Here is a 27,265-nt window from a genome sequence, read left to right on the forward strand (position 1 = left end):
TACAAGGATACTCTCAAATTAATGACATAATGTACAATTTTAATTGGAGGAGCTGTTAATGTACAAGGATACTCTCAAATTAATGACATAATGTACAATTTTAATTGGAGGAGCTGTTGTTTTTTCAGAGGTAAGTTGTAGCAAAGATTTGAAAACTGAAATTTTATCCTTGTTACTGTTTTAATCGCCCCCAAGTAGTTCAGGCTGAAATGTCTGATGGAACATATCCTGAACCACCATAAGCCTCCATTCAATAAATGGGAAAATATTTACTGAAGAAACAGCTGTCATCCATATGTGGACTTTTGTCACTCTTTACTTAAAGTCTGATTGAATATTAAGATGCATCATCACAATGGTTTTGATTTTGACAAGAACAGCTTGTACATAAGAACTTTGCTAGGAAGGCTGTATAATATAATTCTTGAATGTAGCTCTATTTGTATTTGCAGCAGATGGTTACTTGAGTCAATCTGACTGCAGCGATGCTTCAAAAGACATTAGTAAAAGAAGTTGTATTTAAACTGATTTGTTTGGGTTGTTGGATAGGGTAGTAAGAAAGAATTGGAAATTTACAAATGTGCCAACAACATTCTTCTGGAATTTTGTTTAGAAATATATTTGCTTGCATGTTATTCCCTGGATGTGCTAACTGAATTTCAAATTAGCCTTTAGACAGTCTTATCTGTCAAAAATGTTAAGAGGTGAAGCTATTGTGTTTCTCCCCTCATTCTACCATCTTATCCTTCCGCATTCTTAAAAACAAAGATCCAGAGACCCTTTCTAAATAAAACTGTCAATCTGAAATGTAATATATTTGAACGCCATTTCCCTTTCTGAATAGCAACATATTTTATGTTCTCAAGTTTCCTGTTTTCTCTCTGTCATTGCATGAAAGAACCATATTTTGTCATTTTTATCAAAGGAATTAGGAGTAGAAAACCCCCATATTGTTTGCACTTACTCTCTGCAGGATGCCTTTGGGCCTAGTAACTGTTTAAATGTAATTTTGTCATGTATCATTTATCACAATATGTTCTCTGGAATTTTTTGTTTGAGTTTGCTCCATGTCTCTAACACGGTTTTTCAATCATGAGTCATAGAAATCAGAGACAGCAGAGCTTTGCTCCTTTATAAATATAAGCCAGTTTGTAATAGAACACTTTCAAATAAATTCTACTTTTCTCTTATTATCAGAAATTTGGCTGGGATTAATATGATACTATCTAGGATAGGAACAATAGGTTTTTCCTTTAACTTCTACTTTGGCGTCTGCTCCAGAGCATTTTGAATAGTCAAGGCTAGAACAGCTCTGCCTGACCTACCAAAGGAGACATGTGTCATCAGTGAAAATTCTCCTACATTTTCCTAATTGTATGGGGTGAGTGATAGTATCTTTGGCTCATTCTCTTGTAACTTCAGAAGACATTGGCATATACTTAAAGTCAGACATGATTCTTAGAGCTTGACCTTAATAGTAGTAGAAATGGAGGGAGATTTGCCTTACCTCTTCAAAAGCTGCATTGAAAAAAAATATCTTTTAGTTGGCTATACTTTTAGTGACAATAATGAAGTTGGTTTGGCAATTTGGGAAAAATGTGTTTTGGCAGATGTGTGGTACCATGTATAAAACCCAAACTCAGTGGAGTTACGTGAGATGGCTAACCAGAGGGAGAGGGAAACTCTCCGCTGTCATGAGAAACAGCAGGAATTGCATATTTTCTAAGTATAATGTATACCATTTTTCTGTATAGGTTGGACTTTTGACTTGTAGAGCTGAATGGCAGAGTGTTTGTACGATTTATTTGTGAAATTCATGACGTCATCTGTCCACAATCTATCTAAATATCTACATGCTCATCTATTATTTATACTACTACTCCCCTCTCTGGGTGACTTCAGCACTCCTAGATGGCATTTAGATTCATAGAAAATTATCTAAACAATAGGCATCTACTTACATTGGCCAGTTTACTAAGTGCTTCAGGAGAGTTATCACTGCCACTTTTCAATCCAAAATTCCTTTCAGGAGTTGCTGATGTGATTAGGCAAGACAACATGGATATGCAAGTTTGTGTTTTAGGGTCTGAGTGAAGTTAGTGGTTCAAAGGCTCACTGAAGGGTATAAATCCATATTAGCTGTCTTATATATGACTCAAGTTATTCTCACTAATTCATTTTGTCTAGAGTCGAATGCTCCAAATTCCTCTCCAGGCCTCTCCTCAAGTAGAGGTGCATGTATGACATTACCTTTAATCACTGTCTGCTTCAGATACAAATTATATTGTGATTATCCTGGGATTATGAAAGAATAATTTGGAGTGGTTTATGTTCACTACAGACTTTACTGGTAACTTACCCCAAATTGATTCAACTCTCACTCTTTTCTTAGCTCACATCATTCATAATAACACAAATAACTCATAATAATGCAAAACATTCTACATCTTTATTTGCTCTCTTTGCTCTTCTCTCTCGTTTTCACTCGATAAGTTTTCAGTATTTGTTAAACTTATCTCTAAATTACTGAGTTCACAGTGCTATTTCTAGTAATTATATTTAGTATCTTCCCATCCCTCCAACCCCTCCCTATAAAAGAGATTTCTTCTCTGAATTCTCACTCTGATTAATGATGTCCACTCACATAGATAAAGTAATAGAAAAAAAAATACTATGTATGACTTAAATTATGAAGGAATTTATTATTTCACTTAAAAATCTAGATATAAGACAGTTCTTATATTGGTTATTTTAGTGGCTCAACAATATTATTAAGGATGTGTATCCATTTACCTCTTTGTGATGTGATCTTTAGTGATCTTTAGCTTTTCAGGCTAATTCTATTGTTATCATAAATGGCTACTGAAGTTCTAGGGATCCTGTGTAGAAGCAAGATACTCAGTTCAAAATAAAGAAAAGAAAAAAAAAGGGTGGGGGGAAAGCATTATATTTTCCTTGGGTGTAGAAGAGCTCCTAAGCAGACATACTTTCATGTCTTCTTGGTCAGAAATGCGGTAGATGCCTACCTGAATGGGACAACAAAAGCCTTTTTTTTTTTTTTTTTTTACCACTGACATGTGAAAGAAGGACATAGGAGTGAAATCGGGACCAAACCACTATGGAAAAAGAAAAACAGATTAAGAACCAACATCATCTACTACAACCACTGTTGTATGATATTTCTCTCTTCTGTGCAATTCTTTGACCTTTCCTTGTTCTTCCCAGGCACTTAGGGGGTCTCTTTTAACTTAGCTAAAATTGTTTGGAATATGGACAAATACTTTGTTCCAATTCTTTATTCCCTTTTCTAGGAAAACTCTTCTATTTCCTTTTGGCCAAAGCCATTCAAACTCATACCAAGGAATATTTTTTCTTTTCTCTTTTCAAGGCAAATAGCATTTTTTCCCCAGTAACATTTTACAATACAAAGAAGAAGCTGAGGTGGGAGCACTCTGGATAGCAGTCCTAGTATCCTTACTTTTATCTTTAAAGATATACTTTAAGAAACTGATGGTAGCTTTTATTCTATCAGATTTTCCAACACTTTTGGAATCTATGTGAATATTCTAAGCCACTGTAAAAACAAAAAGTACATATGAGCCGGTGGTACTGCTTTTGAAAATATATGGATGGATTTCCTATATCACTCAGGTGTAATGAGGGCGTCAAAGATAATGATGTGATGTATTCTCTTATGGAGCTTAAAGTATAACAGAGTTATGCATCAAATATCAAATATTACAACCAGAAGATATAGTTACTGTAGTTTACAAAAAAAAATACATTCTAAATAACAAACAAAATGCTAAGCTGTAATTTATTTGAAGTTTATGAGGTACATAATGGGTCACGCACAAATGTTATTTTCAAAAAATAGAAAATCTTGGTTTGGAAACACCACCACAAGGAAAAGGATAAAAATTAAAAACAATAAAATAAGTACTCGATACCATTTCCCTTGTATATTACCACTCTTTCATATATAACATATATTCAGGATTTTACTGTAGGTTATACAATCATATTCAACTAAAGAAAAAAGAACAAGAAGAAAAAAAAAAACAGCTTTTATGCTAAGTTATATTTTGTTCTGCTTGAATGCCGAGCCTTGCAGGATATTGATCCAAAATTGATATTTTTGCTTGAGCCAGAATCTTAATGGTTTGACTAGGGAGAAATTGGTCTGGCCTTAGGGTCAAGGTGGATGTTTTACAGTGTCAAGTAGTGTTACTCAAGATTTTTTTTTTTTTTTTAATCATGCAAAGGAAAAAGTCAAATGTTGAGGGTATCTGGTCTTCTTTCAATTTTAGTGAGATAATTGTCTTTCTAAGCACTTGTAAAAATTGTGTTTAGGCAGGAGGCATCACACTTCCTGATTACCAGCTATAAATCATAGTCATCGAAATAGTATGGTACTGGCATTAAAACAGACAAATAAGCCGATGGAACAGAATTGAGAACTGAGAAGTAAACCCAAGCATATACAGTCAACTAATATTTGACAACAGAGCCAGGAATACTCAATGGAAAGAGGTCAGTTTCTTCAATACATTGTACTGAGATAATTGGATAGTCACATATAAAAAGAAGGAAACTAGACTCATATTTTACACCACTCACAAAAATTAACTTGAAATGGGTAAAAAGCTTAAGTGTAAGACTTGAACCCCATGAAATTCCTAGGAGAAAACATAAGAATAAAGCTCTTTGACATGGGTACTGGTAATTAATTTTTGCATATGACATCTAAAGCACAAACAACTAAATAAATAAATAGATAAACCAGTAAGACTATATCACAGCAAAAAGAAACCATTAACAAAGTGAAAAGACAACCTGTGGAATGGGAAAAAAAAATATTTGCAAACTTTGTATCTGATAAGGGGCTAATATCCAAAATATATAAGAACTCACACATCTCAATAGCAAAAAAAAAAAAAAAAAAAAAAAAGAAGAAAAGAAAAAAAAATCAATCTCATTAAAAAATGGGCAAAAGACATGAATAGACATTTCTCCAAAGAAGACATATGAAGGCCAACCAGGTACATGAAAATATGCTCAACATCACTAGTTATTAGGGAAATGCACATTAACAACACAATGAGATATGACCTTATGCCTGTTAGAATGGCCATCATCAAAAAGACAGGAAATAGCAAATTCTCTCATAGATGTGGAGAAAAGGGAACCCTTGTGTAGCACTGATGGGATTGTAAATTGATACAGCTATTATGGAAGACAATATGGAGGATACTCAAAAATTAAAAATAGAACTACCATATGATACAGTAATTCCACTTTTGGGAATATATCCAAAGGCAATGAAAACACTAACTCAAAAAGATATCTGCACCCCCATGGTCACACTAGCATTATTTACAATAGCCATGACATGGGAAGAACCTAAGTGTCTATCAGCATATCATTGCATTTTTGTCCAAAGAATTTATGATATACACGTACGTGTGTATATATGCACACACACACACACAGGGTGGAATATTATTCAACCATTAAAGAAAATACAAAGAGGAAATCCTACCATTCGTGACAACATAGATGGACCTTGAAGACATTATAACAAGTGAAATAATCAGACAAAGAAAAACATACTGTATGAACTCACTTACATGTGACATCTAAACAAAAAGTGATAAAACAGACTCCTAAAAAGAGATCAGACTTGTGATTACCAGTGGCAGTAGTTGGAGAAAGGGAGAATTAGAAGAAAGTGGTCAAAACATACAAACTTCCAGTTATAATATAAATAAGTACACATGTACAGCTTGGTGACTATAGCTATTAACTGTAACACCTGATTAGGCAGTTTCTTGCCCATGACACCACCATACTATCGAAGTGGGAGCTTTCAATAAATACTTGCCATTTCTGTCACAGTCTTCTCTTCTAGCTACCAAATATCTATATTCAACCATATATATCTAATCCCATACATAGAATACTACATTTAGGTCAGAGTGGAGGATCTCTATGTGGTGTGTAATCCTTTTCAATATGACCTTTTGTACTTTCTTGTATACAGCAAACTATGAAACAAAGGACAGATACCCACTGTCCCCTCCATACCCTATATAAATGGATGGACTAGTGATAGAATGACAAACAAACAAAATTATCAGCTAGAAAACAAGATTGGAGGCACACAGTAGCCATTGGCATAAAGCAATAATGAAATCCTGCCAGGCAAGGAAGGACCTCCTGCCCTGGTGGTTTGGAAGTCTCTTGTGGAGATGCTGGTTCTTTCCCTATAGCATTTCCCTTTGTCCACTGTTCTTTACCTATGCTTCCTCTAGGAGGTTCTTTCTAGTCTGTTGTGTTCAATACATCAATACATCAATGTGTGCTAATACAAAATTGGCAATGGGGAATACTCTCCCCCTGTGGACTCTGTATTTCAAAGATTGTTTCTTGTTCCTTTCAAGTTGTTTTAAGGTTTGAAGAGAGGAAAAATTGTGTAAGCTAGGCTCATGACTTTTGTGGTTATAAATTCATTGAAAATTAGTAGAATTTTTATTTCTTTGCTTCCCATTACTTTTATATACCAATATCCTCACTAAGTTATATTCTAGAAATAATTATCAAACTCAAATTATTTCTTTGTACCTTACACTCTTGGTTTTCTCTTTCAATCTGTTGGTGGTCACTTTGAGGCCTGAAAACAATGCTTCAGTGGAAAGCAAACACCTTTTGTTTGAAGGTGAAATTTTTCTGTTTAATTGGGAAGTCTTAATTGACTTTTGTTGCTCAAAGACATTTTCAGTATTTTTTCTTACTATTCAGGCCCTAGAAACAATTTGCTTTCCAAACCTGGGAGGCCTCAGTTTTGCACTTGGTCTGTTCCCTTTCAGTCTTTGCTATCAACCAGCCAATTTTAACTTATACTTTTTTTTTTTTTATAATATCTTCCTGAAGTAAGCATGCAGTAACTAATACAACCACTACTATTATAATTTTAAACTTCTTTCTTTAAATCCACAGGCTCAAAATGCATTTCTTCCCCAATATATTTATCAAGATATTACAAATGACATTTTTATTAAGTATATTTAACCTTTGGTATTTTCAGTCCTGAACAATAATTATGTTGATGCTGCTGCCTTAACCATGAAACCAATGTTACGTATTTTAAATTTTTATTAAGATAGTTCTGTACTTGTGCTACTAACTTTTGAATTTATTAGGGTAACACTCACTGCTATAAATTTTAGTGGATAGCATAATAGAAATTTCATTTATTTGTTTTCTGTTTTATTGCTCAAGATAGAGTCCAATGCATGTGTTCTTAGCTATCAGGCAGCTTTTCTCCATGTGATGATTCAAAGACGGAGGCTTCTTTCATCTTATGGTTCCCATATCCTTTAGGGCCTGAAAGTCCCTTGATTTTTTTTTTCCTTATTTTTCAAATTTAAATTCAATTAATTAACATATAATGTATTATTGGTTTCAGAGGTAGAGGTCAGTGATTCATCAGTCTTATGTAACACCCAGTACTCATTACATCACATGCCCTCCTTAATGTCTAGCACCCAGTTACCCTATCCCCCACCCCCCTCACCTCCAGAAACCCTCAGCTTGTTTCCTATGATTAAGAGTCTCTTATGGTTTATCTACCTCTCTGATTTCTTCTTGTTTTAATTTTTCCTCTCTTCCCATATGATCCTCTGTTTTGTTTCTTAAATTCCACATATGAATGAGGTCATATGATAATTGTGTTTCTCTGATTGACTTATTTCGCTTAGCATAATACCCTCTAGTTCCATCCACTTCATTGTGAATGGCAAAATTTCTTTTTTTGATGGCTGAGTAGTATTCCATTGTGTATATATATCACATCTTATTTATCCATTCACCTGTCAATGGACATCTGGGCCCTTTCCATAGTTTGTCTATTATGGACATTGCTGCTATATACATTGGGGTACAGGTGCCCTTTTGGATCACTACATTTGTATCTTTGGGGGTAAATACCCAGTACTGCAATTGCTACTAGGGTAGGGTAGCTCTATTTTCAACTTTTTGAAGAACCTCCATACTGTTTTCCAGAGTGGCTGCACCAGCTTGCATTCCCACCAACAGTGTAGGAGGGTTCCCCTTCCTCCACATCCTCACCAACATCTGTCGTTTCATGACTTGTGAATTTTAGCCATTCTGACTGGTGTGAGGTGGTATCTCATTGTGGTTTTGATTTGGATTTCCCTGATGCTGAGTGATGCTGAACACTTTTTCATGTGTCTGTTGGCTATTTTTTTTTTTTTTAAGATTTTATTTATTTATTTGACAGAGAGAGAGAGACACAGCGAGAGAGGGAACACATGCAGGGTAAGTGGGAGAGGGAGAAGCAGGCTTCCCACCTAGCAGGGAGCCCGATGCGGGGCTCAATCCCAGGACCCTGGGATCATGACCTGAGCCAAAGCCAGACGCTTAACGACTGAGCCACCTAGGCGCCCCTCTGTTGGCCATTTGTATGTCTTCTTTGGAGAAATGTCTGTTCATATCTTCTGCCCATTTCTTGATTGGATTGTTTGTTCTTTAGTGTTGACTTTGATAAGTTCTTTATAGATTTTGGATACTAGCCCTTTATCTGGTAAGACATTTGTAAATATCTTATCCCAGAGAATCCTCTGATTTTTGACCAGAGAGGGAAAAGGCACATCTGCCTTTTTTCTTTTTTCTACTTCTAGCTCAGTAGCAACCTTTATTATTTCAGTTCCTTCATAGTTAGTGACATCTAGTCACTTGGTCACATCTAAAGGTAAGTGGTTAGAAAATATGGTTTCGGTCAACCCCTCCACATTTTGGAAAGGGAATGGCATGAACTATGAGCTTCTGGTCACAGATGACTGTCTCTGCCACTATAACCACTATCTGATTTTATTATTATTATTATTGTCTTTTGGTTACTAACAAATTAAATGCAGAAGAAGATAGCATGTCAAAGACTTTGTTTCTGAAAGGTATTTTAAATTGAGTGGGTTCATGTTTTGCCAGTGTTTTTTATACTCCCCTGAATGTTCAGATTTCAGGTTTATCATTTTACCTTGAATGAGTTATTTTCATTAGGTATATATTTCCTCTTGAGACATTCACAAATACACATAATCTATTAAAAGTTGCTTGGCAAACATATAATCAGAGAAACAAGTATATTATACCCTGGCCAGTAAATGAAATAACAGGCATCTCCATATTAGGGCAATTTCTCTAAATAACGGTGCAAAATTCCTAGAACCTAAACACCCTCTTCTCTGGAAAGTCTAGAAACACCATGAACTTTCTCCACTCTATTTCAAACTTTTTAGATGTTCTAATGATAATTATTCTTCTATTTGTGCTTCCTAAGATCTCACTACTACTACCAGCCCATAGAAGACCTTATTTTCCAGACTTGCTATCTTGGATTTTATTTGATATGCACTAAGCTTGTATCTATTATTTATTTTTTGTTTGCTTGTTTGTTTTGGAGCATACTTTGAATAAATGTAATGTTTACAGAAATTCAATCTGAGAGTGGAGGACAAAATGGATTATTGGTAGGGGTAACACCAGAGGCAGAAGAGAAAGAGAAGACAGTTGAAACAGTGTAAATATAGCATAATAATGATCAGTATGTTTTCTAATACTTTGACACTGACAAAAATCTTAACTCTACGTGCTTAAATGATAAGTGAATTCATTTTCTCACTTAGAGGAAGTCCAGAGGAGAGCAGGCCTGGTTGGGATCCAGGCTTGGTTGTATCTGAGCTTGGTTGAATTGACACCTCGATGACATCATTAGAGAGCCACATCCCTTCCATATCTCTGCTCTGCCATCCACAACTACATCCTTTTTCCCCATGGTCATAAGGTTGCTGCCAGTAGCAACTGAGGAAAATTGTTTACTTACTCTCATGCAGCAGGAAAAAGAAAGAAATCTGACCCCTTAAATGTACTACAAATCTATTACTTCAATTTGAGTGGGCTAAATAAGGTTGCTTTCTCACACCAGGAGCAGTCTCAGTTGCTGGGAGAATACCATGTGATGTTTGGATTTGTATTAATCAGAGTTCACCCCAAGATCTGGAAGTGTATTCAATTTCCCCCAGTTGTGTGGGATTTGGTGGTGGTGAAGGAGCAGGATGGGGAGGGGAATGCAGAATGATGGCTGTCTGAACATAATCAAGTTTCTGTTTGGGATAAGAACTAGAAGAAGCCAAACAGATAATTTCAGTGAGAATGGGAGAGAGATGTATTATCGATTCAGTGCCATGGGAATATTTGCTGTGGAATCCAAATTACTGTACTTGAGAGCGAATCGTGTTCTTCATGATGGATATTTTGAGGTTCTTTAGCAAAACCCTGCAAATACTAGATAAGGATGGTAATGGAGATGATAATGATGATGATGACAAAGAAGACAGTGAAAACTGCATTGATAACACCTATGATGATTTAACAAGGCAATTACTCAAACTGTGGCTACGAGTCATGTGTTTTTGTTTTTGTTTTTTTTGATGCTGAAGCATGCTAAATTTAGACAGAAAGCCCTAGTTTAGTACATAGGAAGAGATATCTTAGGGATCTATAGTGACTTCCTGATGAATAAGACAAACATAGGTTTAGATGATTGAAGATAGGGAAATTCTTAGTGAGAAATAGAACTAGCTGCTGGAAACTCTGCCTTCCTTAAATGCTCTTACTCTTTGGATCTCTGTCTGCTTCTATTATTCAAAAGACAAGTACCTGGATAAGATAAGCAGAATAATACATACATTTGAGGTTGCTTAGTAAAGATATTTTTTAAGCCATGCCTTGTTTTTATTTTTTATTTTTTAATTTTTGTATAGTCATCTCATACACTAGATTTCACTTATCAGACAACTTAATATTGCATGATTTAAAAAACAGTTTTAAGTATATTTTATTAAAATTAATAAAGATGAATAATAGTGAATAACTCAAAAAACTTATTTGTTTTGTAATCTATAGGATTAACAGCTAAAGTATGATAATTGTGATTAAAGCCAAAATCCCATTTTTCTTAAATTAAATAAGAATATTTATTTTAGTCAATGATATTACAAGTAAATTTAGAGGATCAAAGTCTCTGCCTTAAACACTTGTAATAATAGTATTTTTAAAAACTTATATCTGAGCTATGGCATTTTCTGGGAGGTAGTTTTATTAAAGATTTGAATTGGAAAGAGATTTATGTTACATATTTTTCATAGTAATATTCTTAGTGTTCATAATGTAGAAGCATATATATGCTGAGACAAATTATAATGTGATACTTTATGGAGCATCCTGCTCTGCCCCTTTGTCCTGCTTGAATTGATGCTGAATACATCACATGGAATTCATATAGTGAGCTCATCTGTGCTATGTGAACTTCTCTATGATGGGGGTGATTTTATTGAACTTGTTCTCATAGATGATCTCAACTACCCCAGAACCTCAAGTCACTCTATCATCATTTACCTAAAGACTAAACTATCTGACTGTTGCATATAGAGTCAACTAACTACTTTTGCATTATCTGTCTTGTTTCTTTTATGTTTAGTATTACATCAGAATGTGAATTTGCCGTTCTGATAGAGACCATTTTTTTGAGAGACAAAGAAAGAAAGAAATTAATATCAACGTTACTGACTGTTTACTTTGGCCAGTCATTGTTCTAAGCACTCCCTGTGCATTGATCAATTTAATTTTCACAGTATCTTGTGAGGTAATTAATACCTTTATCTTCTTGTACAGATGAGGCTTGGAGAGGTAAATTACTTGCCCATAGTCAAAGAGCCAGGAAGTGTTGCAGTCAGGGCTCAGACTCAAGCAACCTGCACCCTTATCCACTACACTATACCTGTAATGAGTCAGCTTTAAGCTGAGAGGAGGGGTGTTAAGATGAGGAATTTGGGGGTTTGTGGGGAGCTACCATTCATGCACAAGACTGGGTACTCAGTGCTGAGGAAAATGGCACTTGGGGATATGCAGTGTGGCAATTTTGTACCTTAACATGGGATGCCTGTAAGTTTGCATGTGTGTTAGTTCCATGAAGATAAATAGAAATGACACACTGGATTTGTTCTGAAAATTTAAAGGAAGTAACTATAAGCCATTATGAAAAAAGAAAAAAACAAAAAACAAAAAACTACAGAGAGAGCAGAAAGATCAGTGGTTACCAGGGGTTGGGGCAGGGGATTAAGGGAGGATGAACAGGTAGAATAAAGATAATTTTTAGGGCAGTGAAACTGTTCCATAGGATACTGTAATGGTGAATAGGTGTCATTATGCATTTGCCAAAACCCATATAACTAACTGTACAATACAAAGAGTGAACCCTAATGTAAAGTATGGACTTCAGTTAATAACAATGCGATAGTATTGTTTCATTAATTGTAACAAGTGTAACACACTAATATAAGACAGAAGAAACCGTGACTGAGGAAGAAAGGGGATGTATGGGAGCTTTATATCTGCTCAATTTTCTATAAACCTGAGGCTCCAAAAATGAAGCCTGTTCATTTTTTGAAAAAGGAAGGAAAAAGGGCGCCTGGGTGGCTCAGTTGGTTAAGCGACTGCCTTCGGCTCAGGTCATGATCCTGGAGTCCCGGGATCGAGTCCCGCATCGGGCTCCCTGCTCGGCAGGGAGTCTGCTTCTCCCTCTGACCCTCCCCCCTCTCATGTGCTCTCTCTCATTCTCTCTCTCTTAAATAAATAAATAAAATCTTAAAAAAAAAAAAAAGGAAGGAAAAAGAAACTATTTGTAAGTTATCATATGACTGTAATTGTGAATCAGTCAGGAAATGGGTGACTCGTTTCAGAATAATTGTATCTTTTCTTCATTCATGTTGACATCCAGGACTTCCATACTCTCACTCAGGTACAAATTCCGAAAATGCCTTAATGCTGTGCTCTCTGTACACCACTAAGCTATGAGTTCTGGATGAGCCCAAGTCTACTTGCCTCAGTTCCTCTGTGAATAGGAAAGAAACACCTTTTGAATGCATCATTAACTCTTGTAAAGCCACAGGGACACAATTGAAGAGTGGTTGAGTGGTTTCCCTAAATGTATAACTTACAAGGAAGGAAAAGAGAACCCCCCAACCCTGCATCTTTTAGCATGATTATAATGATGGGCCCGATTTTCCCATGCATAATCAGCCTTTGTTCATAGGCTGGCATTTGAAGGGAGTATTTACTCCAGATTTCAAAAATGAAAGAGCTTGTATGGGCTGAGAAAAAAAGAAGTGGGTAAATACTAACATTTCTCGTGGAGGTGGAAACTACTTCCCCTACACTTTTCTCACCATTCAAGTCACAGTGTGAAGGAAATAGCTTTCAAAATTGAGATGGCCAATGGATCCATAACTGTGCTTTCTCCACACTGTTAAAGCTCAGTGTGGGTCTTGCTGGTGAGGCAAACAGTAAGGGAGACATTACAGGATGCAGGGTTATTAGAGAAAGCAGGAGAGATTCACATTTCTGTCACAACTAAGGTCTAGCTGACTCACCCATGCATGAGAAATGCTTGATTGACCCCCCAAAAAGCAGTTTTTTTATTCAGAAATGACTTATGTGAAACTAATGATCATTATCTACCATTTCAGAATTACAGGGTTTGCTTGGGCCTCATACCTCTTCATAAGAATACAGGAGATTTTCTATTTATTTATTTATTTATTTATTTATTTATTTATTTATTTATTTATTTATAAAGATTTTTTATTTAGTTATTTGACAGAGAAAGACACAGTGAGAGAGGGAACACAAGCAGGGGGAGCGGGAGAAGGAGAAGTAGGCTTCCTGCTGAACAGGGAGCCCGATGCAGGACTTGATCCCGGGAGCCTGGGATCATGACCTGAGCTGAAAGCAGCTTAGCCACTGAGCCACCCAGGCGCCCCTACAGGAGATTTTTTAAAGATATCACAATTTTAGAAGAAAAGATATAAATCCACACCATGGAATAAGTTTTGCTATATACTTATTAGATAGGAATAAGAATATATAAACATATTCATAAATGGTATATAGGCACTCTATAATTAAGAGTTTGTATAATTGGTAACTAAACTCCATCATGAATATAAGGTTAATAACCTGGGTAGTAACACTTTTTGTCTGTTAGGATTTTGATTATATTGGGGGGCGGTGGGTAGGAGGGAGTGGTATCTTTTTCTATGCCAATCTGTGTCCAAATACTGTTCTCACTTGCACATTTGAATCAGGTTGATGTTGGACTTGTTGCTTCCTGTTATCAATTTTGATACGATAAGTGATGAAATTTCAAACTTTTGTCCTTAGAAAGGACAGATTCTCTTTTTTACTACCTAGCAACTATAATTCTGTTGCTACTCTTCTTGTAATGTCTGTTTCTACATGCTACTGTACTATGCAATGCAGGATTAATGATAATGCAGTTCTCCTCAAACACTGACTTCAGTTATTTATGGCTATCCCAGAAAACTGTGTAATATAAGCCACTGGTGTAGCTTTGGAAAACCTCCAGTGATTTGAAATGAGGGGAAACACAAAAATGTCAAGGTTAATTACTAATCAGAAGGTTTTTTTCTTCCTAAACCTACATATACTCCATATTTTACAAACAACTTTGTACTATTAAGGGTATTTATAACAAAATATCATTGAGTACTATGTAGATTATGATTACTAATTTGCTTTAGCTGTCATGCGTTTACTCTGTCATGCTCTTTTATAAGCCATTAGCTTATATCATTCGCTTAGTCTTCACAAAAGCCTGTATTTATCTATCCATTATACAGATCAGGAGACTGAGGTGGGTAGAGAAAAGCACTTGCTAAATGTCACACATTTACTAATTAATGAAGTAAAGATTTAAACTCAAAAAATCTTGCTGTAGCGTTCCTGATTAGTAATAAATTTCTGAACAGAAGCAATCCTATTAGATGAAGACTATATGGATAAAATTCGCTATTTTTATAAGAAAGACTATTACTGTTATTATTACAGTTATTTATTGTAATTATTTTCTCTAGTGTCCTTTTCTCTTTTGACAGTCTGAACTGCAAAATTCTGTCTATAATTTGGTAGTTCGGGATTTTAAATTTCAATAGTGATTAAGTGTGATTGTTTAATAGTTCACTGTCTTACACAGTGCACTTCACTACTCTAGGTAACTGACTCATTTTCTTTCTAAACATAGTTATAATAGAAACCACTGCTTCACTTTCTAGCAGATGGAGAGCAATCTTGTTTTAATGCACATCATTTACAATAGATACAAGCTGTCAGACAACTTCTGGTAAAATAGGATGCTGAATCAGACATTTATTCTTAGTGGCAATTGTTGACACATAGACTAGCCCACCCAAATGAAAGTATGCCATATCACTTGGCTCTATCAATAAAATATGCTGTAATAGTCTTTGTCATTTTTCATTTTAGATTTCTGCTTTAGACTTCCTACTATACACCATGATTTCCATCACTTCTCTTCAAGCAGCTTGTTGTCTTAAAACCATTATACTTTATCTTCATAGTTATATCTCAGTTTTTGTTTCTATTCTTTGTTAAGAATCATCAAAACCCAGTAGTTTTAAGTAGTTACATTCATATTTCTAAAAAATGTGCTCTAGAATCCAATAGATTTAGATTTGAATCCCAGCATAGCTCTTTATGGACTGAATGGAAAATGTGTTTTAATTACTGAAAATCCTCCACTTTTTAATTTTATAATATTTCTATCGAAGATTATTATAAGAATCAAATGAGTTAACGTTTCTAAAGTGATTATAATTTACCATATGTATTATTAACTTTAATTCACTAATATGAGCCATCAAATAAATAATGAAAGCCCCCAACAAAAACAGATTTTAAAAAGTGAAGGAGCTGAATTTACACTTATATGACAATATTGGTCATATGTCAGCTTTGTCTGTTCCACTTAGTTAATGTCTATTTTGTATAGTTTTAGTATTTTAATACTGCTACTGGAAAGAAGAAAGGAAGAAACATTGACATTTATTATATGCACAATGCCTCTTTTGGTTAATTCATGTAGATGTGATATTTGGAAAATATAATGGGAGCTAGATTTGGGTAAAATTAAAAATGCTAAGTGTATACTTTAGTTGCACATATTTTAAAAATGGAACAATACAAAGATTACCCTAACTCCTACACAAGGATGACATGTGAAGCATTTTATATTCCATATTTTTAGAAAAAAATATATTTTATATGTTTTTTGTGTATTTGGTGATAAAGCAAGTATGGTAAAATTATAATAAATGGGGATTCAGGGTGAAAAGTTTATGAGAGTCTTTTGTATTATTTTTATGACTTTTCTACAAGTCTCAAATTATTTAAAAATTAAAAAATAATATCTTAGGAAATAAAAAAGTAAAAATAAAGTTGCAATCAGTCTTTTATTTTATTTTTTTTCAGTCTTTTAGTATGTTTCAACTAGATCTGGATGAACCCTTATGGGATAGGTACTTCTGAAGTATAGAGGTTTCGTGTTTTATGTGTATTACATTTTAAGTTTTAGATTTGCTAGTTGTACTCTACAATATAATAATGTATTTTCTAAAATCCTTTTTTTAAGTTGTTAAAAAGCCATGAGCTTACTTGATACATCTTATAAAAACAAATTATTAAGAGTGCTATTTATTTTTTACTCTAGTGCAACCAATAAGTACTTTCATACATAGATACACTCATAAATACAAATCATGATAAGTGCGATATGAATATAAACAATGTGTAATTGTCAAGATTGACAGAGAATACATTAGTTAAATTAGTTGGTCAGTGAAAGTCTCACTGAGGAGATGACATTTAAAATGTTACTTAAAGGATAAGACAAGAAAATTAGGGAAAGTGGTAATGTCGACAGGGAGCACAAGGAGCATTGCAGAGAGAGACCAAGTCTGATACCTTGCAGAGGAAGAGAGTGGAGCATGTTTGAGAAACTGGGAAAAGGGCAGTGTGGTTGGAGTACAATAACCAAGGAGATGAGTGGCTCAAAATGAATGTGAAGAGAGAGGGTGGGGCTGTATCGTCTAGACCCTTGAAAGCCACACTGGAAGATTTTAAGCCAAAAAGTCAGTTGGCCAGATATACAATCTAGAAAGCTCAGTTATTGTGAAATATGTTGTGTGTGTGTTGTGGGGCAAAATGGGAATGGAAAGATTAGTGAAGAGCCTATTTCAGTAGCTTAAAATGGGTAACAGTTGCTTGGACTAGAGTAATACCTGCATAAATGGAGGAAACATCATTTTGTGATATATTATGTGTATATATTTTGAATGTATTATGGGTGGAAGAAATTTACTTTATTACAAATAGCTGCAGCTTAGGGGCACCTGGGGGGCTCATTCAGTTAAGTGTCTGCCTTTGGCTCAGGTCATGATCTCAGGGTCCTGGGACTGAGCCCCATGTCAGGCTCTCTGCCCAGTGGGGAGTCTGCTTCTCCCTCACACTCTCACTCTGCTCTCCCTCCCTCTCTTTCTCTCTCTCAAATAAATAAATAAAACAAACAAACAAAAAAAACAAAAAAAAACCAAATAGCTATGGCTTAAGACTTCAACTGAAACCATGGTAATAACAATGGCATACTTAACATTTAAGAAAATATTAGAATCTCGCTATAATGAACATTATGTTAACTAAGACTTCTAACTAAAAATGATTATTTTTAAATGAGTGAGAATTTAATCATTATTATTATAATCACAAATTATGTGAAACTTTTAATTTCTTATTTTCCTTTATAAACTCATTTAAATGGATATAACTTACTGAGAATGTGCTATTGTTCTTATTTTCTTAATGGTTCAATTATACTTAAAATGATTAACAACATAATTTCATATTATGTTGGTAGAGGATGATGATGCACTTCTTAAATGAACAAAATAATAATAAGTGAATAATTAATTTGTAAATCCTGGATATTGTGAGCTTGTAGGAGGTAAATGTATATCTAAAAGATGATGAAAATTATTAGCTAATGTTATTTGTAATCATGATATTCCATGGGGATTAGTGACCTTACTTATCATAATTGTAATAGTATAAACATTTAATCAATGCTATCAATATTTCATCACCAAAGAGTTAATGGAGAAAAGACAACCAAAAAATAGAGAAAACAAAACAAGAGAGTTGGTGATGTGGAGGGTATAACATCGTATATTGGGAAGAGCCCTGGCTTAAGTCAAAAGATTTGCTTCCAGTTCTGGATTCAGGGAATCTTGGTTAATTCATCACTGATGATTTGTAAGGTTTTCCGAATTCATAACTGATGATTTGTAAGGTTTTCTTTCAACTCCCCAATTCTGTGCTTTTTCTGAAATACAAAGGATTAGAGCCCTCTGGCTACTTTTATTTAAGTGTTCTTGTTCATTCCACATTCTCTCTGCATAATAACTTGTTTTAAAAATCAGAACTTAGGGGGCACCTGGGTGGCTCAGTTGGTTAAGCGACTGCCTTCAGCTCAGGTCATGATCCGGGAGTCCCTGGATCGTCCTGCATCGGGCTCCCTGATCGGCAGGGAGTCTGCTTCTCCCTCTGACCCTCCCCCCTCTCATGTGCTCTCTCTCTCAAATAAATAAATAAAAAATCTTTAAAAAAAAAAAGAAAAAAAATCAGAACTTAGGGGCACCTGGGTGGCACAGTTGGTTAAGCAGCCGACTCTTGATTACAGCTCAGGTCATGGTCTCAGGGTCGTGAGATCAAACCCTATGTAGGGCTCATGCTCAGAGGGGAGTTGGCTTGAGATTCTATCCCTCTGTCCCTCCCTCACTCTCTCTCTCTAAAAATAAATAAATCTTTAAAAAAAATTAAAAAAAATCAGAACTTAAAAATCAGTGAATATATTTCATTATCTATCATTGTGATTTGAGTGTATTGAGAAAGTGGATTCTTGGGAAGAATGGAAAGATCAGATAAAGTGTGATGTGTCGAAGCAGGAATGAGATGATTAAAACACTGAGCCATTGAGATAGTGGGTCAAATAGAAATAAGGAAATAAAAGTAACTAGTTTTAGTAGTTGGGTAGGAAAACATTATAAAAGTAATTAATAAAAGAATTCTGGACCAGCTGCTACTATATTTCCAATTGCCTTATTCCTTCTTGGAGTGACTCTGCATCCTCTAAATTCCAGAGCTGATTTTCTCTTTAACGAGGCTATAGGGGATTTAAAGCTGCTTCTCCAAATCTGGATTTCAGCAAAATCTGTTTGTTACTATCACAGAAAGAAATCTGGCCCCAAAATAAGCATGATCGTAATGACTACAGAGAGAAAAAAGCCTACAACTTGGGTTAGAATACCTTGAGTAGAGTTCTAGTTTTGTATCCTATTAGCTGTTCTATACAACTACATGAAAAATCTGACATTCAAAAGCAGCATTTGTAAAATGTGAACAATTTTGTTTATTTCTGTTATCCTCATCAGGAAAATAAGAGTTAAATATGGCAACTTATATAAAAATGCTTTGTTATCTGGAGACTGCTATATGTTTGTGAGCTAGTTTTTACTATTCATCAATTTAGCCTGTCTAGTATGACCATTGATGGATACAGATGAAAATTGGAGAATTTCTTCACTACTATTAGTCAACTTTGTATTACCATAGAGTTTAACAATGATTGAGTTGTACTCCCAAACCCGACACTAATTAAGAAAAAAGCAAAAAATTCCACAAAACTCGTAGTTCCTCCAGCTCTGCAATAGATCATCACAGGGCCATTAACTTCTCCGTTAAGATGCTGTTCACTCTTCTAACTTCCATCTCCACCTTCTGCTTCCTTGTATATAGCAACCACAGATTCTCTTGCTCACATTATGAGTTCTCTAAATGCCATTCAACTCAATACAACTGGAACTGAATTCAGTATCTTATGCATACAATGCAGATTAATGCTTTCCTCGGTCTCTGTTTCTTAGCAGTTCTAATGTAGATTTTCCACAAAAACATAAAGTAGCATCAAAGTTTCAATGTTTTTTAGAGTAGCCCCAAATATCTAACATTAGAAAAGTCCAAGATGTAATAATCATCTGCAAAGTATAATAATTTTGACTTGGTGCCAAACCAGGGGTTATAAACTTGATTTCGAACAGACATCTTCCTAATGTATCTGGATGTAAATTCACAAATTATCATATATCCAAGTGGTCATCAATCAGTAGAATCATCTTGCAACACAAAACAGTATTATTACCAGGTTGAGGAGTTTTTATTCATTTTGTAAAATTGAATTCAAATTATACTTTATAATATAAACCTTTAATTTCATTTTATGGAAATATATGAATTTGCTTGAACAGAGAAAGAAAGTTTATAAATATGCAACCTAAACATATCTGTTGTGAAATGAGCTGTGTCCTTTGTATTAAATTAAGTACTTTCCAAAAGAAGAGGTTCAAGGTTCAGACAAGTTTTTGTGTTTAGGTAGGCTAGTTAAGTGGTTATTCCAGGAAGCAAGGGTATGGGGTCTTCGAAGAAGAGTACCGGAAGGAGGTAAAGGCAATATGAAGCATGTTACTACAGGAACTGTGATGAATTGGGGCTTGATTCTCCTTAGAACTTTCTGAGGAGCGTATGGAATGCTTGACAGAACTGCCTACTTGAAGACCAATCATGACAAACTCCTTTCCTCTATCAGTTGAGTGTTGCCCTTGGTATGTTAATTTCCTAGGCTAATGCATGCCTACTGAACAAGATTTACTTTGCTCAAGGTGAAATGTTGTCAATATATGGAAAATCAAAGCTCATTTTCAACTGTCCACCATAGATTCCACAAGAATTAGAAGCCGAGAGGATTCATGGTGGGACATCAGGTACCTTATTACATATGCGTTTGTGAACTTCAGTGATAAACCACCTATAAAAACAGTGTTTAAATCATCCGGAGCCCAGTACTATTGTTTTTAGACCTATGCTGCCAAATTATATTTTCAAATTTGGAAAACCAGAATATAGTTAAACTAGACCCTCTTTAGTTATTTTATGTTTATGTCAAAACTGTAAATAATGTGAGATTTTATCCTATTTGCAAGCCAAGTTTGCCTGTCAGAGCTTCCTAGATCTTGGCAGAAGACAGAGACTTTGGGTCAAAGATAAAGTACTTTATTACTCACAGGACTGCAGGCAGTGTGAACTCCATGCTCAAATTAGTTCCTCTCCTTTTCAAACATCATTGAAAAAATGAAGAGGAGCACCAGGGTGCTTATATTCTAGAGGAAAGCCTCTAGAGACAGATCTGAAAGATCATTAATGTCCTGCCCATCCCCATACTTCCCACAGTCTAAGGTTATCACTCCTTCAACTACAGGATTTTTGCTCTCCTTCCACCTCCACAAATTCTGAAGTTGCTACAACTTCATCTCCTTTTTTCTCCCCAGTCATCTCCTACTTCAACCAGAGCTTTGCCTGGAGGAGTCAAATGAAAGAGGGACCAGAGCATATTTATAAACTGTAACCAGAATTAAGTCTTAATGTCCCAATTCTCATTCTGAACAGGCTGCCCTCCAGAGACTACACATATTTAGGCAGGTCTGGGGTTGCCCCTGTAGGTTAAAGAAAGACACATTATGCCAAGGAACTGTCAGGAAGAAACCCTGAAATTTCTGAAGTCTATATAAAGCCCTATAACCCTCAAACCCTTTCACCTGAGATTTTATTTTACTCACAAGCCATCAAGTTAACTTGTTCTAGTTTCACAGTCTCCTAGGTCATGGAGAGCTTTATTCATCATGACAAGGAAGTCCCAAGGAAGAATGTAAAGGTGGACTGAGATGGATGATATGCACACAGTAAGTTTGTAGGATAGCTGAGCAACTCTGAGAGTTTAGGAAACCACCAATTTTATAAGGCCATAGCTAGCCACTGGCCCACCAACCTTTGCCCTGGAGAAAGGCATTATCTTTATTATTCTGTTCAGGTGACAAATCTGCCCCCTGCCCCAGAGGGAGACACTGTTTGTTTTACACACATCCTTGAAAGGGTAGTATAAAACAAAAGTTGCCAATGCCTTTGCTTAAAACAAGGGGCAGAAATGTCAGAGATCCAATGGAGAATTGTGTCCAAATATTTTGTTGATTTTGGTGGTAGCATTCTAGTCTTTCCATCTGGAAATGGCTTTGTTCGTTACTATCTACCACCCCCCACCGCCCCCGTCAGCTGTGTTTTAAAATAGAAGAACTGGCAAATAAAATATTAATTGTGTAAGAAATCAAAAAAGGTTATTTGACAAATTTACTTTTTGTTCATCATTATAATATTTTTATCTTATTTCTCCCTAATGTAGTAATGAGGAAAATGGAACTTCCATTTCATAATTTTTTATGAGATATATATACAAGTAGTAACAGCTAAATTGGAAAATAAATCAAAGGTAATGGAGAAAACCATTGAATTTTATAATAATTTGCCTCTACTTTAGGCAGGTAAAAGAAAAAAGTATCCTTTATTTTATTGTATTTGATACTTTAATTTTGAAATATTTTGACTCTCCAAAAGTTGAAAAATTAATAGAAAACTCCTATAAACCATTCACCCTACTTCTCTTAATGATAACATCTTACATGACCATAGTAAATTATTAAAACCAGGAAATTTATATTGGTACAATATTATTAACTCAACTACTGATGTTATTCAAATTTCATATGCACACTTTTTTAGTCTATAGTTCTTTGAAATTTCCTGTGTATATATTTATATAACCATCGCCAAAATCAAGATACAGCACACATCCATCACCACTGAAAAACCCTCCTTTTCTTTTTTCCACTTAGTCACACACTTCCCTAGCCCTAACCTCTGGCAACCACTGATCTGTTCTCATGAGCATATTTTGTGACTTCAAGAATATTACTAAATAGAAGATTTTTCAATTAAAAACTTTGAGATTGGCTTTTTTTCCCCCCACTCAATATGATTCCCTCAAGATCCATTCATATTGTGCATATTGGTGGCACATTCCTTTCTATTGCTGAGTAGCATTCCATTGTAGAGACATAACACGTCAATTATCCATTCATATGAAAGAGAAACCTTTGGGTGGTTTCTAATTTGAAGCTATTTATTATTTAAATAAATAACTAATTTAATAAATTATTTCAAGCTTCTATGAACATCTGTGTACAGGTTTTCATGTGAGCATAAATTTTCATTTTTCTAGGATAAATATCCAGGAGTATGATAGCTGAGTAAATTGCATGGTAAATTCATGTCTAATTTTATTTAGAAACAAAAACCAACAAACCAACCAAAAAAAAAAAAAAACACAACACTGCCAAACTGTTTTCCAGAGAGTCTGTACAATTTTACTAGCACTATGAGATCCAGTTGCTCAGCATCCTTTCCAGCATTTGGTATTATATATATATATATATATATTTATATTTATATTTATTTATTTTAGCAATTCTAGTAGGCATATAATGAGGTCTTATAATGCTTTCATTTGCATTTTTCAAATGGCTAACAATTTTAACCTTTTTTATTTGCTTATATTCCCATCTTTTTAAATGTAATGTTATTTTGTTATAGTAAAAGCTAAATTGTGACTCTAAACAATAAGACTTCTTTTGCCCAACTTATTGATTAATTGACTTATTTCTTGTCATTTGAGAGGTTTTATTAAATTTTGTCATTATATGAGAAGTTTATGCTAAAGCATTTTAATTGCTCCGAAACAGGGGGCTTGCACCTGGCTATTGCTATATATAAATATTTTTCAACATTTTATCTATTCATTCGACAAAGAGAGAGTGAGCACGCAAGCATAAGCAGGGGGAGTGGGAGAGGGAGAAACAGATTCCCCACTCAGCAGGGAACCTGACACAGGGCTCCATCCCAGGACCCTGGGATCATGACCCAAGTCAAAGGCAGATGCTTAATGACTGAGCCACCCAGGCACCCTTTTGTTATTGGGACTTCATCAAGATAAAAAGGTTTTGCACAGCAAAAGAAACAGTCAACAAAACCAAAAGACAGCCAAAAGAATGGGAGAAGATATTTGCAAATGGCATATCAGTTAAAGGGCTAGTATCCAAAATTTATAAAGAACTTAAGAAACTCAACACCCAAAGGACAGATGATCCAATCAAGAAATGGGCAGAAGACATGAACAGACATTTTTCCAAAGAAGACATCCACATGGCCAACAGACACATGAAAAAGTGCTCAACAATCACTCGGCATCAGGGAAAACCAAATCAAAACCTCAATGAGATATCACCTCACACCAGTCAGAATGGCTAAAATTAACAAGTCAGGAAAAGACATGCAGAGATGTGGAGAAAGGGGAAACCCTCCTCCACTGTTGGTGGGAATGCAAGCTGGTGAAACCACTCTGGAAAACAGTATGGAGGTTCCTCAAAAAGTTGAAAATAGAGCTACCATATGAACCAGCAATTGCACTACTGGGTATTTACCCCAAAGTTACAAATGTAGGGATCCGAAGTGGTACGTGCACCCCGATGTTTATAGCTGCAATTTCCACAATAGCCTAACTATGGAAAGAGCCAAGATGTCCATTGACAGATGAATGGATAAAGAAGAGGTGGTATACACACACACACACACACACACACACACACACACACACTGGAATATTATGCAGCCATCAAAAGGAATGAAATCTTGCCATTTGCAATGATGTGGATGGAACTGGAGGGTATTATGCTGAGCGAAATAAGTCAATCAGAGAAAGACATGTATCATATGATCTCACTGATATGAGGAATTCTTAATCTCAGGAAAGAAACTGAGAGTTGCTGGAGTGGTGGGAAGTGGGAGGGATAGGGTGGCTTGGTGATAGACACTGGGGAGGGTATGTGTTATGGTGATTTCTATGAATTGTGTAAGACTGTTGAATCACAGACCTGTACCCCTGAAACAAATAATACATTATATGTTAAAAAAAAAAGAGAGAGAGAGAGAGAGAAGAAGATAGCAGAAGGGGAAGAATGAAGGGGGGGAAATCAGAGGGGGAGACGAATCATGAGAGACTATGGACTCTGAAAAACAAACTGAGGGTTCTAGAGGGGAGGGGGTGGGAGGATGGGTTAGCCTGGTGATGGATATTAAAGAGGGCACGTTCTGCATGGAACACTGGGTGTTATACACAAACAATGAATCATGGAACACTACATCAAAAACTAATGATGTAATGTATGGTGATTAACATAACATAATAATAATAATAAAAAAAGCAAATGATAGGTTACATAAAGCATCTTTGTTTTTAAAGCCTGGACAATATAATGTTCTATCCAGTGAAATGCAACAATATAATTATTTTCCTATTTGTTAGATTTGTGGAGGGTGGATGAAGTTGGGAATGAGAACAAGATTTCATTGGGCAGGATGGGATGGTGTCCTGCCAAGTATTCTGCACCTTTCATCAACCCAGATTGATAATTAATGCTGAGATTTTTCTAGCAGACATTTATTCCCTGTGCCTGTGCTTCAGAAGGTTTCATTTACTTCAACTACCTGTTTCCAGACTTTGACTTTTTTTTTTGAGATTTTTATCTATTTATTTGAGAGAGAGCAAGATAGCATCACAAAAGGGTGGGGGGGGGGGGGGGGGGGCAGAGGGAGAGGGGAGAAGCAGACTCCCTGCTGAGTGGAGCTTGATCCCAGCACCCTGGGGTCATGACCTGAGCTGAAGACAGACACTTAACCTACTGAGCCACCGAGGCACCCCCAGACTTGACTTTTTAAACAGAAAGAAAAGAACCATCGAAATTCCTAAATTGCATATCTACCCGTGGGTTTCATGTGCTAACTTCTGCTTTTACATTTATCTATGAGAACTCTTCCTCTCAGCATGTAATGTTGTACTTCTAAATTTCTTCTAAATCCTTCTCAGAATTGTGGTTTGTGAATTGATTTGGGAGGGGAGGCAGTGATGGAAGAGGGAAGGACCAGCGCTCTGGGTTCCTCAAAGTCCAGCTGTCGCCTTGAAGGGCCAACTGCTTGGCATGGGCTCTGGATTTCTGACTGAGGTGACAAATAGGTAAGGAAACACAAAATGTGTTTCCATTTTCTCTCCTGGTTAGTGGTTTTATTTTAGTTTTGGTCAGAATATATAGATTGGTCATTGTGTTTTTCATTCCAGTTTTATCAGTCATATGGCAGTTTTTAATTCCTTCTGAATTCTAGAAAATAGTTGAGTGTTTGAGTGTCTCACAGTAATACAAATTAGCGTCCTTTCCTGTTACTGCAGGATTTTTGGAAAGAAGTAGAGACTGACTCAAGGACCACTATCCTGGCACCATCTCTTTTTTATTTTATTTTTTTAAGATTTTATTTATTTATTTGAGAGAGAGAGAGACAGACAGCAAGAGAGAGCATGAGCAGGGTGAGAGGGAGAAGCAGCCTCCCTGCTGAGCAGGGAGCCAGATGAGGGGCTCGATCCCAGGACCCCAGGATCACGACCCCAGCCAAAGGCAGACACTTAACTGACTGAGCCACCCAAGTGCCCCTATCCTGACACCATCTTAAACCATTTTCTAGTATCAACTTTCGATTGTTAGACCGGATGATTTTTCAAAATATATTCAGTTACATATAATCATAATATTTAACTAATATTTTTAAATAAACTGAGCCATTTATTACTTGGGAAAAACTACTAAGTGTAATTTTTAAAATTATGTTATGTGGGGGCACCTGGGTAGCTCAGTCGTTTAAGTGTCTGCCTTCGGCTCAGGTCATGATCTCAGGGTCCTGGGATCGAGTCCCATGTTGGGCTCCCTGCTTAGCAGGGGGAGCCTGCTTCTTCCTCTCTTTCCCACTCATGGTCTCTCTCACTATCTTTCCCACTATCTCTGTGTCTCTCTCTCAAGTAAATAAGTAAAATCTTTAAAAAAGTAAAAAATAAAATTATGTTACATGAATAATATTAACTTAGTAAAATTCTAAGACTTAATTTAATAAAATTTTGTCAGCAATGTAGTGTATGATTTTAATATATAAACATAAACTCAGAAACACAATTGTCCTTATTGCTACAAAAATAAAATGTGTCCTTAGGATTTCAAAGGTGCAAGTCCTTAGTATATGAAAATTCAAATGTATTACAAGATGCGTATTTTTTAAATGTACATAAAAGTATGCCTCCCTTGCCCAGCATTCCCCAAATAATATAATATCCCCTCTCCATACCAAGAAATCTACAGTCTCAAATAAGGAAATATAAGTAAATACAGAAAACAATGTATAAATATAAAGCATTATTATATACGTGAATTTTTGAAAG

General features: G+C 35.5%; 1 protein-coding gene and 1 non-coding gene across 2 annotated transcripts in view; both read left to right on the top strand.

Annotated features, from left to right (window-relative positions):
• LRP1B (LDL receptor related protein 1B) overlaps nucleotides 1-27,265 on the top strand; it is a 1,834,834-nt gene that overhangs the window by 916,663 nt on the left and 890,906 nt on the right. The window lies entirely within an intron of this gene.
• LOC118012739 lies at nucleotides 16,100-16,202 on the top strand. Its single transcript, XR_004679805.1, has one exon. It is a non-coding gene; the product is annotated as a U6 spliceosomal RNA (small nuclear RNA).

The sequence above is a fragment of the Mirounga leonina genome, unplaced genomic scaffold, assembly GCF_011800145.1.
Source record: "Mirounga leonina isolate KUSES-001 unplaced genomic scaffold, KU_Mleo_1.0 Mir_151, whole genome shotgun sequence".
Lineage (NCBI taxonomy): Eukaryota > Metazoa > Chordata > Mammalia > Carnivora > Phocidae > Mirounga > Mirounga leonina.